We start from the raw sequence: 14,844 nt of genomic DNA on the forward strand, positions 1-14,844 counted from the left end.
AGAGTTTTACCAGAATGGTACCCGGGATGAGGGACTTCACTTATGTGGAGAGACTGGAGAAGCTGGGGTTGTTTTCCTTAGAACAGAGAGGGTTAAGGGGAGATTTGATAGAGGTGTTCAAAATCAGGAATGGTTTTGATAGAGTAAATAAGGTTTCCAGTGGCAGAAGGGTCGGTAACCAGAGGTCACAAATGTAAGGTTATCAGCAAAAGAGCCAGAGGCGACACAAGGAAATATTTTTTTTTACGCAGTGAGTTGCAATGATCTGGAATGCACTGCCTGAAAGGGTGGTGGAAGCAGATTCAATAGTAACTTTCAAAAGGGAATTGGATAAATACTTGAAGGGAAAAAGTTAACAGGACAATGGGGAAAGAGCAGTGGAGTGGAACTAATTGGATAGCTCTTTCAAAAAGCCGGCACAGGCACAATGGGCCAAATGGCCTCCTCCTGTGCTGTACCTACTATGATACAATAAATGGATGGAGGAGCAGAGGGATCTCGGAGCAAAAATACACAAATCACTAAAGGTAGCCATGCAGGTTAATAAGGCCATTAAAAAAAAGGATACCACGCACTGGGGCTCATTTCTAGAGGGATAGAATTGAAAAGCAGACATGTTATGTTTTACCTGTATAGAACCTTGGTGAGACCACATTTGGAATATTGTGTACAGTTGTGACCTCCATATTATAAAAAAGATATAGAGGCGCTGGAGAAGGTGCAAAAAAAAAGATTTACAAGGATGAGACCAGGATTGAGAGGTTACACTCATCAGGAAAGGCTGAACAGGATGGGGTTCTTTTCCCTGGAAAAGAGAAGGCTGAGGGGTAACCTAATAGGGGTCTTTAAAATGATGAAGGGTTTGATAGGGTAGACATGGAACAGGTGTTTCTATTTGTGCAGGAGACCAAAACTAGGGGCCATAAATATAAGATAGTCACCAATAAATCCAATATAGAATTCAGGAGAAATTTCTTTACCACAAAGAGTGGTTGAGAAGACCAGCATAGATGCATTTAAGAGGAAGCTAGATAAACACACAAGGGAGAAAGGAATATGCTGATAGGGTTAGATGAAGTTCGTTTGGAGCATAAACACCAGGCTAAATGGCCTGTTTCTGTGTTGGAAATACTATGTATATTGTCCTCCCTCCCTCCCCATACACCTTGTACTGTTTGGGAGCAGCATCATTCCAAGAGTCATTGTTCACGTTGGCATCCTCGCTAAATAATAGCACTCTGGTCTAAGCGACTTGACGTTGAGGGATGTATTGGGAAAATGTGTAAGTGGCAGAAGAGGAACACATTTGATGTGCTGCATGTACTGTCAGCGTTCTCGGATCCCTGGTTCCGAACTAAAAGCGTTTTTACATCAAGTCTTTATTTTCTTATTGACTAGCTCAATTAGGCAGTTCCTCCGGACAACCTTTTAAACAGCTGTCAGCCGTTATGAAGAGTGTATAGATACCGTAGGTTAGAAGTTTTAATCGGTCTTACTGAAATCAGAGGTATGTGGCCACCTCATGGTCTGAATGGTTGTTAGCCCAAATGTACAATGTGTATCGGTTGATAGCAGAAAAAAGGCAACCGGCGACAATAATAATCAGCCATTATGATCTTTAAAAAAAACAGACAATGCTTATTGGATCCTCAATATGACTAACGACTAGGTGTAAGTTTTTATATTCTAACTTTGGACTGAAAAGCTTTAGATGAATTTAGCCATTAAATGCCGGGTGCGGAATAGGAAACTGAACTTACAATACACAGAATAAATCTTCATGCAGCTTAACTAAAAACCAGGAACTTTTTAGAATCCTAAACGTGAAATGAAGACACAAACCAAATCGCTTTCTGGTCAGAAAATTATTTGTGGAGGATCCGTTAGGTTTGGTTCGTCTGTAGGTTTTACATCAACTTCATTTAAAACATGCAGGTCATTTCTCCAACAATTAATGAAAGCAAATATGTGTCCACCATCACAATTAAGTGATTCAGCAATCCACTTTGAGATTTATTACTATGGTTACTTAAGGTCAAAGCTACATCATGGCTTTGGAGAACAAAAAACATTGGACCACATATTCCTGCTCTACAAATACAGCATTATTAATAATAGACAGCTCGGGGTTGAGGTAACGGTTATGGGATCCACGAGATGACTTATTGCGGAGTCAAACCATTGATTGCATTATTTCCTTCTTGCTTAATTGTACTACTGGAAATAATATGTACAAATTAATACCCAAAACACAAAAAAAACCACTTTATAATAAGCAATAACCAAAAATTGTTCCCTCTTGTGCTTAATTACTTGTTTAGACGTCTGCCAACCTGTTTCATTTCCATTTGCCGTTTTAGAATTACAGATGAGCCCTGGTTCTGAAAGTGACAGCGAAAGCCTGGTGTAGTCGATAGGGCTTCCAACAGACTGATCTACACAGCTACTTTACTATATAAATCAATATGGAGCAGGCAAGCTTGCTAACCGGTTACTGAGGTATCCTAATAGTTAAATATCACGATTGATAACGTATTGTCATCCTTATTCTTGGAGAGAGAGAATAAAAACTGGTTAAAGTTCAATCTGAGGATGACACCATGAAAAGTATAACTATTAGCTGAGTAAATAAAGTTGGCAGCATTCTTTCGCATTGCTTACTTATCCTGCATATAAATTAGAAATACTGTACTCTGGAAAATACGTTGTTAAACAGGTTAATATTTGAAAATATAACTAGAATTTTTGTTTGAGCCGAGCTGGATGGATGGATAGATACGGATTGATAATCATACTGCCCAACTTACGCCCACTCTCTGATACCGAGATAGGCATTTCCAAATACAAAAGAATCGTTAGCTTACGATGCATATTAGGGATCTCCAGAACCGTCCACATGGAGTAGATCGTGTAAGGTTTTAGGAAAGAGTTTCGCCTCCGTAAAGGGACATGGAACGGGCAGAGTGCCAACTTTAGTTATCCAGACATTAAAGTTTGGAGGTTTGTTATTGAATGCCCTTTCAGCTCTCGGAAAAGTAAGCCTTTTTAAAAAAAATTCAGTACCTATGGCAAGTAAAAAAAAAGGACATACATAAATAGGTTTTATTTAATTAACCACCATTAACGTGAAGTTACGCTAATGCTGGTTATAAGCACGTGGGCGTCTTACCAGTTTCCGAGGAATTTCAAGTGCGGAGGAGTTGCTGGTTAAAATTTACGCGTATGTCCACCAATTAGTAGTTTGGTCAATTTGCGGGGTTCATCCCACGATTCGCCGAGCTTGCTGCGTCCTTTGGTCTGAAAGCGGTTGTCTATTTACGGCGAACATTCCTCGGGGGTCAGTTCATCCTCCGTTTTATGGCTCTGTCCCCTTGGCAGTTGCGGTGATCATTCCGAGACCGATAATCAATTTCACGGAGGATCCCTTGAATCAATAAAGATCTAAACAGTTGCATTGATCAGTCTTTTGAAATAAGAAAAAAAAAAATCCTGGTTCAGTTTTGTTAATTTTAATCATCAGCGGATAGCTGGTTAGTTTTAGCCTCTCTCTGTGTATCCGGGACTACCGTAACTACACTGCTATTCAGCTAGTCCCCCGCACAGTTTTCAGCTGATTGACAACCTTTTCTTAACGGTAGCTTTGGCTTAGATGAACTGCAGGAATCAAACTGCTGAAGCTTTTTTTTTCCCCCCTCCACCAGTTCCTTGCGGTTTGGCGCTTTTGTTAACTCTCGCCTGTTTCGTCTTATTTCTCACATGATGGTGAAATTCTGTATTGCAGCGACCATAATCCAACCTCTTTCTCACTGTGAAACCACTGAAGTATGTAAAGCGCACAGATACTCCCCACTATTTCTGCGCAGATACGCTCCAAACACTGAACTGAACTGAAACTCACGCAATTGCTGTCAGCTGTCGTTGAATTTGGACCAGTCCGGAGCCCATATAAGCGAGTACAATCACCCTGCTTAAAATACTTTTTTTATTTGCCCCTCTCGTCTCAAATTCAGAGGCGACGTAATTAACAGCCAGCAGATGCAAGACAATATATAAAACACCACGCATACATTTTGAAACAATCTCAGCCTTTTCCCCCATATTTTTCACCACACCGTTAACGCCGCCTAGTGGGAATAGTGCAGCTTCCCTCAGTATGAATTGCAGCAAGTCCTTCACTGTGTACTTGGAACTATATCATTACAATTATATTTTCAGTTATTTGCCTCTTGATCCCCATTTTTCCCTTCCTATTTGGCTAGTCTAAATTTAATTACAAAATGATGCATTATTACCGGGAAGTGTATATTCAGGCATGTTACATGGGGTAAATGCAATTCTCAAAAGATGAGAATATTAATAAATGCTTTGTAAAATTTGAATGCCATATTGGAGGCGTTGGTTTAAAAAGGCGCCGGTGGGCTCAGATGAGGAGGGCTCATGAACAGAATGGATCAACTACATGCAATGAAGTTTTTAATCTTTGAAGCTTTCGTTTTACATACTGCAATCCTGCATCTGCAGTAGAAAGTAAATGGTTTACAGGCAGTAATAATTGATAAACATAGACAATATGAGGATTGCTTGCTCAATTTCGATTTTATCACTGTATATTAAGTATCGAGCTTCTGCCTATCAATGGTTAATCAAAGCACATCACTCTAACATCAAAAACTGCATTCAGCAACAATGACCATAGCTAGAAAGTAGACCCCCTATGGGAATTCCTAAATTGAAAGATTTCTTTAAGCGAGGGCAGAATATCTGTGTAGAGCTGGCATTTAAATATGTGCGCACAACACCACGAAGTGTCAGGTTATTCTTCAGATTATTGTGATTTACTGCATCCTGGCTGCCACTCCGCTGCCTGCACGCGTCCCCATCCTGTTCAGAGTGGGTACAGACATCGCATAAATCACATCGAAAGCTCGACATTATCGCGTCACATCTCCTTCAAAAGACAAGGAGGAAACAATTTTTTCAAACACCTTTCGATCGTTTCTGATTTGATATATTTATTTTAGCTATCATATTATTAACTATTGGGGATGTCCTGCTGGATATCTCCCCAGCCATTCCAGGAAAAGACGCGTCACAATTCTGGTAAATAAACGTTCTTGACGCATAGATCAGGATTCTTTTCTCCTTAATTTTCTCTCTCTCGCTCGTTATGCCCTCTTGCTCCCCGCCCTCTCTCACACACACGCACTTGTGTTCATTATTGGTGTGTGAATGCGGGCTGCAAATTCTTATAGATCATTGAAAAAAAACGATTTCCGTTCAATCTTATCTTTATGTGGCAAAACTGTTAAAGGTGACAACATGAGTACCATAAATTCCCGAGGTCACACCTAAGCACAGTCTTTACAACTCTCATGGAGTTTAATTAAACTGATTTTGCAGTGGCCCCCTAAGAACGAAATATTTATACCGGCAGTTATCAGAGCTTCATACCGTCAGATCCTTTGGGAATAAAAAGTTCCATGTTTTTATGGGAAGACTGAATGTTAAATATATGTATGTTCAAACAGACATGCTGCATTTATCTATTCACATATGTCTGCTGGTTTAAGAAAAACATTTTGTATCAATTTTCTCTCCTTTCCTGGAGGCTGGGGTTTGCTTCTATGAGTGCCCCCAACCTGCTAGTACCTAACTCAAGTTGTCATTCTTATAAAAGAAAAAGACTTGCATTTATATAGCACCTGTCACAACCTCAGGATGTCCCAAAGCACTTTGCAGCCAATTAAAAACTTTTGAAGTGTAGTCACTGTTGCAATGCAGGAAATGCGGCAGCCAATTTGCGCACAGCACGGTCCCACAAACAGCAATGTGATAATGACCAGACAATCTGTTTTTAGTGATATTGGTTGAGGGATAAATATTGTCCAGGACACCGGGAAGAATACCCCTGCTGTTCTTCGAATAGTGTCATCGGAACTTTACGTCCACCTGAGAGAGCAGACAGGGCCTCGGTTTATCATCTTATCTAAAAGACAGCACCGCACTCCTATAGTTCTGCACTGGAACATCAGCCTATATTTTGTGCTGTAATGGAACTTGAACCCACAACTTTCTAACTCAGAGGTGAGCATGCTACCTGCTGAGCCATGGCTACATTGAGCATTGGTAGGCTACTGGAGCACAGGGGACATCACAGCTGAACTCAATCCTATCCTCACCCAATTTCTTCAGTTATCCACAGACAAGTACTTTCCAGTAGGGGTCAGTGGATGGCAACCCCATTAGCTTTTTCCTTCCCCCCCACCCTCCCCACCCTCCCCCATCCTTACCCAGGTATAACTGAGGTTAATTGTAACACTTACACTGATGCATCAATTGAAGCCAGCCACTCACTGCTAAACCAGTGCTAAACCAGCGACCTCAATAAAACATTTTATTATATTTTTCTTTTGCACATTGCTAATCCCAATTTACAGATTTTGTTTAAAATCATTCTATTTCTATTGAAGAAAAGTATGTTAACAAATTCTTGCGGTTTTTTTTGCATTTACTTAATCCAATTTCCAGCAACTTTGAAACGGCTATTAAATAACGAATAAGGTATGCACTTCCAGCTCAATGTGAATTTGTGGCTTATGGGCAATGAGTAGTTAATTTTTATTTAAAGGGTGCTTGCATATTTTTTGTAGTGGGGGAGTTTATTTTCTCATTAAAGGTTAGGAAGTTCAGTGCTTTAATTGGAACACATTTCAATATCAATGCAGCTTAGGTCAGGTCAGGCATTGCACAACTGAAAAAAGTGAAGATCCCTCTGATAGACTTTTGACAAATACTTTTCTTGTGTTCACAGCTAAGCACAATTTCAATAAGCAGATTGAATCCCTTATGAACTGAAACCTGGTATCTTTATTCTCCTCATGTAAAGGTTATAGTCCCCAGGTTTAATAAAGGTTTATTATCTTGAATCATGGCAAATTGCTTACTAGAGAAGACATGCTCATGGCAGTTTCTCCTCAATGTAAAAGGCAGAAAATGATTCACCACCAGGAACCATGTACAGGTTAAAACTGCTTGTTGAGATTTATTTGCAGATGAAATGATATACAAAAGCAAAAAGACAGGACAACATACTAATGCACTACAATAATGGGACATACACAATATATGTTCTGGTCTGACTGTTCATAAATAAGGAGGGACAGAGTCCAAAATCTTTGTAGCTTTTGTCAGTAAATATTTGGTAACATAGGCTCCAATAGTAATTTTACATGAGATGGCCTCATAGAACTCCTGTTCCAGATTCTTTGTAAAGGTTCAGTGAAATTGATAAGTGAAGATCACAGGATCCCATCATCGTGTTTTAACAGTTATTACAATTCATCTATTTCCCAATGCTCTTTGTTCATGCATTACAAACATACAAAATTGACGGGCAGGAAAAGACCAACTGGTCCATCAGGCCTGCCCCACACCTCATGATGGTTGGACCATCATGACGAGACACTTCCCATCCCCTCTCCACAACCATGTGACCTCCCAAAAGAGACAAAAGCACAGAGAAAAATTCCAGGGACGCACAGAGAAAAAATACTCTCTAAAATTCCTCTCCCACCCCTCAGGCGATCAAAACCAGTCCAGTTTTGGAGATCACATGGACCAAGTTTTATCTGTAAACACACTTACCTTCTATATTCCACAAATGAAGCTTCTATTGGCAAGCCCACACTTTATATGAACCGAAACTTGACTTTAAGCAGTAAATATCCAGAATACTGTTGTTACAGGGTGTTCAGTGAACCATTCTACTGTTGGAGATGCACCAGAACCGATACAGTTCACACACCATTTGTTCCAAATCTCTCTGAATCAACAGAAAACACAATACTGCCAGACCATGTAACTCAGGATAAAAGCTACTGATTTGTGGTCATAAGTAAAATTACAGAAAGTAAAACAGATTCGTAGATTAGATCATTTACATGCTTAGTTTTATACCTTTTGTTGCAAAACAATAAAACTTCCAAAGTCTTAGCATCACATGGTTGCGAAATGAATGGCACAGAGAACCTTATTAAGTTGTCCTCTGCTTGTATAGTTGCACAGTGAAATAGGAAAGTGAAGAACATAGGCCAGCACTTGGATTACATTTCTCACTTTCATTTTTATATTCAAACAGTTCCAAAGGGTACGGTAGCACAGTGGTTATGTTACTGAACTAATAATCCAAAGACCGAGATTAATCAATACAGAGTCACGAGTTCAATGGCAGCTGGGGAATTTAAATTCAATTAATTAAATAAAAGCTGGAATTAAAAAAAACTAGTATCAGTAATGGTGGTCATGAAACTACTGGATTGTCGTAAAAACCCATCTGGTTCTCTAATGTCCTTTGGGGAAGAAAAACTACTGTCCCTACCTGGTCTGGCCTATATGTGACTCCAGACCCAATGCGGTTGGTTTTTAATCGCCTCTGAAATCTGAACTCAGTTGTACAATCTCACGACGAAAAGTCATAATAAGAATAAAACCAGACAGACCACCCGGCATCGGACCACTAGTCACCGGACACGACAAAGGCAAACCAAGCCCAGTCGACCCTGCAAAGACCTCCTCACTAACATCTGGGGACTTGTGCCAAAATTGGGAGAGCTGTCCCAGAGACTAGTCAAGCAACAGCCTGACATAGCCATACTCACAGAATCATATCTTTCAGCCAACGTCCCAGACTCTTCCATCACCATCCCTGGGTATGTCCTGTCCCACCGGCAGGACAGACCCACCAGAGGTGGCAGTACAGTGATATACAATCAGGAGGGAGTGGCCCTGGGAGGCCTCAACATTGACTCCGGACCCCATGAAATCTCATGGCATCAGGCCAAACATGGGCAAGGAAACCTCCTGCTGATTACCACCTACCACCCTCCCTCAGCTGATGAATCAGTCCTCCTCCATGTTGAGCACCACTTGGAGGAAGCACTGAGGGTAGCAAGGGCACAGAATGTACTCTGGATGGGGGACTTCAATGTCCATCACCAAGAGTGGCTCGGTAGCACCACTACTGACCGAGCTGGCCAAGTCCTCAAGGACATAGCTGCCAGACTGGGCCTGCAGAAGGTGGTGAGCAAACCAACACGAGGGAAAAACATACTTGACCTCGTCCTCACCAATCTACCTGTCGCAGAAGCATCTGTCCACGACAGTATTGGTAGGAGTGACCACCGCAAAGTACTTGTGGAGACGAAGTCCCGTCTTCACACTGAAGGCACCATCCAACGTGTTGTGTGGCACTATCACCGTGCTAAATGGGATAGATTCAGAACAGATCTAGCAGCTCAAAACTGGGCATCCATGAGGTGCTGTGGGCCATCAGCAGCAGCAGAATTGTATTCCAGCACAATCTGTAACCTCATGGCTCCGGCATATTCCTCACTCTACCATTACCAACAAGCCAGGGGATAACCCCTGGTTCAATGAGGAGTGTAGAAGAGCATGCCAGGAGGAGCATCAGGTGTACATAAAAATGAGGTGCCAACCTGGTGAAGCTACAACACAGGACAACAAGCATGCTAAACAGCGGAAGCAACATGTTATAGACAGAGCTAAGTGATTCCACAACCAGCGGATTGTTGGCTGGGGGCTGCGGTAACCTGAGACGTCGGCTGCTGATACACAGAGGCAGGAACGACTTTTGAATTAAAGTAACCTGGGTTCAGTTACTGGCCTCAGCTGCCTGGAATCGGTTTGAATTAACCAAGTTTTGTGAAAGACAAAGGAAATGTGATAAGACACAAGTCCTTATTTAGGAAAGGAGTAATAAGGTAATGCTACCTAAGTCCTTGGGACAGAGCCAATGAGGAGAAGACCCAGGCAAAAGCGAGAAAGCATAAACCAACGAAATAGAGAGACAGCACAGCTTGAAGAGATAAGATTCAGAATAAGAATGAAGCATCTGAGGCGTGGAGGCAGAGCGAAGACTCCGGAGACCAACCATCGCAGAAGTGGAAGACCCTACGTCAGGGATGTAGAGACGACATCGAGAGAGAACGGAACGCCTGGCCAGCGTCAGCTCTCCTTTTCGGGTATTATCCTTTATATTCTGTGACCATTCAGGGAGTGTCAGAGAAACCTAGTGGGTGTGCGTTTAGATCCTAGTTTGGGTATAAAACTGTATAACCTGGTGTAAACTGCATGCCTATATCTAACCAGACGTATAAGCTATATGTATATGATCTAACGGCGTGAATAAAGTGAATTAAGAGTTAAGAGAGAATTGACTCTTCTCCTCTTTGTACTAAGCCAGTAACCGTAACTGGTGACCTCCGGTCAACAGGATCAGATCAAAGCTCTGCAGTCCTGCCACATCCAGTTGTGAATGGCGGTGGACAAGTAAACAAATAACGGGAGGAGGAGGCTCCATGAACATACCCATCCTCAATGATGGCAGAGCCCAGCATGTGAGTACAAAAGACAAGGCTAAAGTGTTTGCAACCATCTTAGTGCCAAGTGAATGATCCATCTTGGCCTCCTCCCGATATCGCCACCATCACAGAAGCCAGTCTTCAGCCAATTCGATTCACTCCATGTGATATCAAGAAACGGCTGAGTGCACTGGATACAACAAAAGCTATGGGCCTCGACAACATCCTGGCTGTAGTGCTGAAGACTTCTGTTCCAGAACTAGCTGTGCCTCTAGTCAAACTGTTCCAGTACAGCTACAAAACTGGCATCTGCCAGACAATGTGGAAAATTGCCCAGGTATGTCCTGTCCACAAAAAGCAGGACAAATCCAATCAGGCCAATTACCACCCCATCAGTCTACTCTCAATCATCAGCAAAGTGATGGAAGGTGTCATCGACAGTGCTATCAAGCGGCACTTACTCACCAATAACCTGCTCACCGATGCTCAGTTTGGGTTCCGCCAGGACCACTCGGCTCCAGACCTCATTACAGCCTTGGTCCAAACATGGACAAAAGAGCTGAATTCCAGAGGTGAGGTGAGAGTGACTGCCCTTGACATCAAGGCAGCATTTGACCGAGAGTGGCACCAAGGAGCCCTAGTAAAATTGAAGTCCATGGGAATCAGGGGGAAAACTCTCCAGTGGCTGGAGTCATACCTAGCACAAAGGAAGATGGTAGTGGTTGTTGGAGGCCAATCATCTTAGCCCCAGGACATTGCTGCAGGAGTTCCTCAGGGCAGTGTCCTTGGCCCAACCATCTTCAGCTGCTTCATCATCCATCAGTAATAGGGATGTTCGCTGATGATTGCACAGTGTTCAGTTCCATTTGCAACCCCTCAGATAATGAAGCTGTCCGTGCCCGCATGCAGCAAGACCTGGACAACATCCAGGCTTGGGCTGATAAGTGGCAAGTAACATTCGCGCCAGACAAGTACCAGGCAATGACCATCTCCAACAAGAGAGTGTCTAACCACTTCCCCTTGACATTCAACGGCATTACCATCGCCGAATCCCCCACCTTCAGCATCCCGGGGGTCACCATTGACTGGACCAGCCACATAAATATTGTGGCTACAAGAGCAGGTCAGAGGCCGAGTATTCTGCCGCGAGTTACTCACCTCCCGACTCCCCAAAGCCTTTCCATCATCTACGAGGCACAAGTCAGGAGTGTGATGGAATACTCTCCACTTGCCTGGATGAGTGCAGCTCCAACAGCACTCAAGAAGCTCGACACCATCCAGGACAAAGCAGCCCACTTGATTGGCACCCCATCCACCACCCTAAACATTCACTCCCTTCACCACCTGCGCACTGTGGCTTCTGTGTGTACCATCCACAGGATGCACTGCAGCAACTCGCCAAGGCTTCTTCGACAGCACCTCCAAAACCCACGACCTCTACCACCTAGATGGACAAGGGCAGCAGGCACATGGGAACAATACCACCTGCACGTTCCCCTCCAAGTCACACACCATCCCGACTTGGAAATATATCGCCGTTCCTTCACCGTCGCTGGGTCAAAATCCTGGAACTCCCTTCCTAACAGCAATGTGGGGGAACCTTCACCACACGGACTGCAGCGGTTCAAGAAGGTGGCTCACCACCACCTTCTCAAGGGCAATTAGGGATGGGCAATAAATGCTGGCCTTGCCAATGACGCCCACATCCCATGAACAAATAGAAAAAAATGCACTGCCTGAAAGAGCGGTGGAAGCAGATTCAACAGTAACTTTCATAGGGGAATTGGATAAATACTTGAAGGGAAAAAATTAACAGGGTTATGGGGAAAAGGCAGGGGTGTGAGACCAATTGGATCGCTCGGTCAAAGAGCCGGCACGGGTATGATGGGCCGAATGACCTTACCTACTATGATATTATGAAAAGAACCATTGTTCTTTCGGAAGTTTCATTATTTGGATAGCTATGGGTCAATGATTACTGTTGTTTTAACCTAGACAACAGGATTACACATTTAAAAGCAATCTAAACCTTGCTCAGCGAGCAGTAACGGAGACCGTTTTCAATTTGATGTGGTACCGGGCCTAGCTAAAGCTCATTTAATAATAAGCATCCTTCCTTTTAGCTGTCACAACAGCAGTGATCTGTCCACCTTGGAAGCCACGTTCACTAATGATATGAAACTTAACGCAGAGTACTGCTTGAAATAACGTCTTCACCTAAGCACCGCAAAGACTGTGTCCTCTGTCTTCTACTTGCACATTGCTTGTGCCTTTCGTGAACTCACCATCATCCTAAATGGTCAACTTCTAAATGCCCACTCTGTTTACTTGGGCGTCACCAACCTTCAAAAACCATCTACTGAAAACTGCTGAGAAAGTCAAAACCCAAAATAACCTTTCGCCAAACTTGCTGTCTCTGCCTGGATACCAAACACCTCCACTTTAGGTTCATCTGCTCTCACACTCTGCTATTCATTTTCAGAATATTGCGCTCCTGTCTGGGCTCGCTCACTGCCCACTTAGCTGCTGGATACTTAACTGCATGCTACTACGCATCTTGTGTCAGGCACATTGCACACTATTCCCCTCCCATGGTTACCAGTCCTCTGCATCTTTGTTGTTTGTTGATCAGATGTAGTAGAGAAACTGGTGAATAGACTCTGACAAAATCATGTTGCTAATTCATTCCAATTTGTTCTATCCACCAACAGCACAGCTCTCTTCGAGACACCCAATATGATCAACCTTTCCTGATTCCTTACCAGCTTGCTGGCATGAAGAGTGGACGTCTGATGCTCCTACAAATCACCATATCATCTCCATCCTTACAGATAGTCAACCAGGATGGAACTGGCCACTTCATTGTTGGGCGCTTCTCAACTGCTTTCAAAGTGGACAGGGAGTATATGTCTCCAATATTCACCTATGGGGCCTTTGTGATGATGACAAATAACCTTGCGAACAAGTACAAACCATGTCCCATGTCGTTGAATCATGAAACTATCCGGTGGTCTACACACTTTGTACGCTGGTGATAACTATGCCCTTAGATGGCTGGATCTAGATGCTGAATCTGCGTACACTAAATAATACTTAAAAACATACAATACAAGTAGATCTCCTGTGGAATCTGTGCATTGGCGTCTTCAGATGCAGTGGGGTTAAAGTGCAAGGGATATGGACCAGGGCACGCAGGATTGTTCCAAGGGTGCAAATTTATTTCCCATGTACATGGATCCGATTTTGATTTTTTTTCCAGTTTGTTTCAAAGTACTGTTCATTACCAATTTCTGTTCTGTTTTTGTTTTTAGGTAATTCCATAGAGGCACTTGGCCAGCTCCCTTCGGCTTATAACTGGCAGGTTTGCTATTTTTGGAATCACCAACTAGGAGCGCTGTAAAAATTGATATGCCCTTAACCTCAGGATGCTGAGCCACCGATCAGACTTCCTAGTAATGCTGGGTAGCCGATTCATTTTTCTACTTGCACCAATGGGACTAGGTCACCTTTACTGCTCATTCACTTTCTCACATATTGAATGTCAAGTAGTAAATGCAGGGGTTATGTAAAGCAAGCTATCCTTCGGGTATGTGGGCAAACTGATCTATGGTCTTTTCCTACCTAATAAATTCTCCATTATAACTCGAGATTTATTGGAACATTGAGGAGGCATTCGGAGCATCACTGAAAACACGCAGCTGAATCTCAATAATGAGTTTAGTTTTTATTGCAACTGTTATTGCATCTCTGTCTCTTAGAAATATATCTCAAGAAAAATGTTCAACTTTCAATGTCAGGTCATAATTTAATTTCAAGGTATCTTTTTGAAAAATCACATTTTATTACAATTTTCCTATTGTCTAGGTGTGAAATGATAATAAAGTGTATGATACCTTTGTGAGGTCTGCAAAATGCACCAAATCTACAAAGCTTTATAAGATCCCCAAATGGCTCAATCAAGTGCCATGTCCAGCGGGTAACTGAGTCATTAGGAACAGGAAGATCCCAGATTCAATCTCTAGTCTGCGCTGAGCTAACTGATCTCAGGTATGGTGGGGAAATCGGTGCTGCGATTGGCCTAGTCTAGGACCAAGGGAGAAAAAACTACTACCGATTGCTATCAAAGTTTAGTGATTGGGCAGGTTTAAATTCATTTATTTCCGTGTGTGAGCAAAGCATGTTTCCACATCCTTATTACAACTGCCTCTCAAGCCGATATACCTCCATATCTGTCTTTTCCTGCTATTTTATCCTTGGCGCTCTTTTACAAGTCATGAAACTGCTTCATTTATTTTTTTCCCATTTTCACAATGGTTAAACTTGACACGCTGTCTTACATCTTTGTTGGCCGTCCTGCTACATCAAAAAGGTCATCCCCCATCTTTCAAGGGTACAATCTATTAGCACCTCCCTGGTCTGGTTGGTGAAAATGTTTTTTTGATTTTGTCACTGTGTCATAACAGAG

Source organism: Heptranchias perlo, chromosome 15 (genome assembly GCF_035084215.1).
Source record: "Heptranchias perlo isolate sHepPer1 chromosome 15, sHepPer1.hap1, whole genome shotgun sequence".
In the NCBI taxonomy this organism is placed as follows: Eukaryota; Metazoa; Chordata; class Chondrichthyes; order Hexanchiformes; family Hexanchidae; genus Heptranchias; species Heptranchias perlo.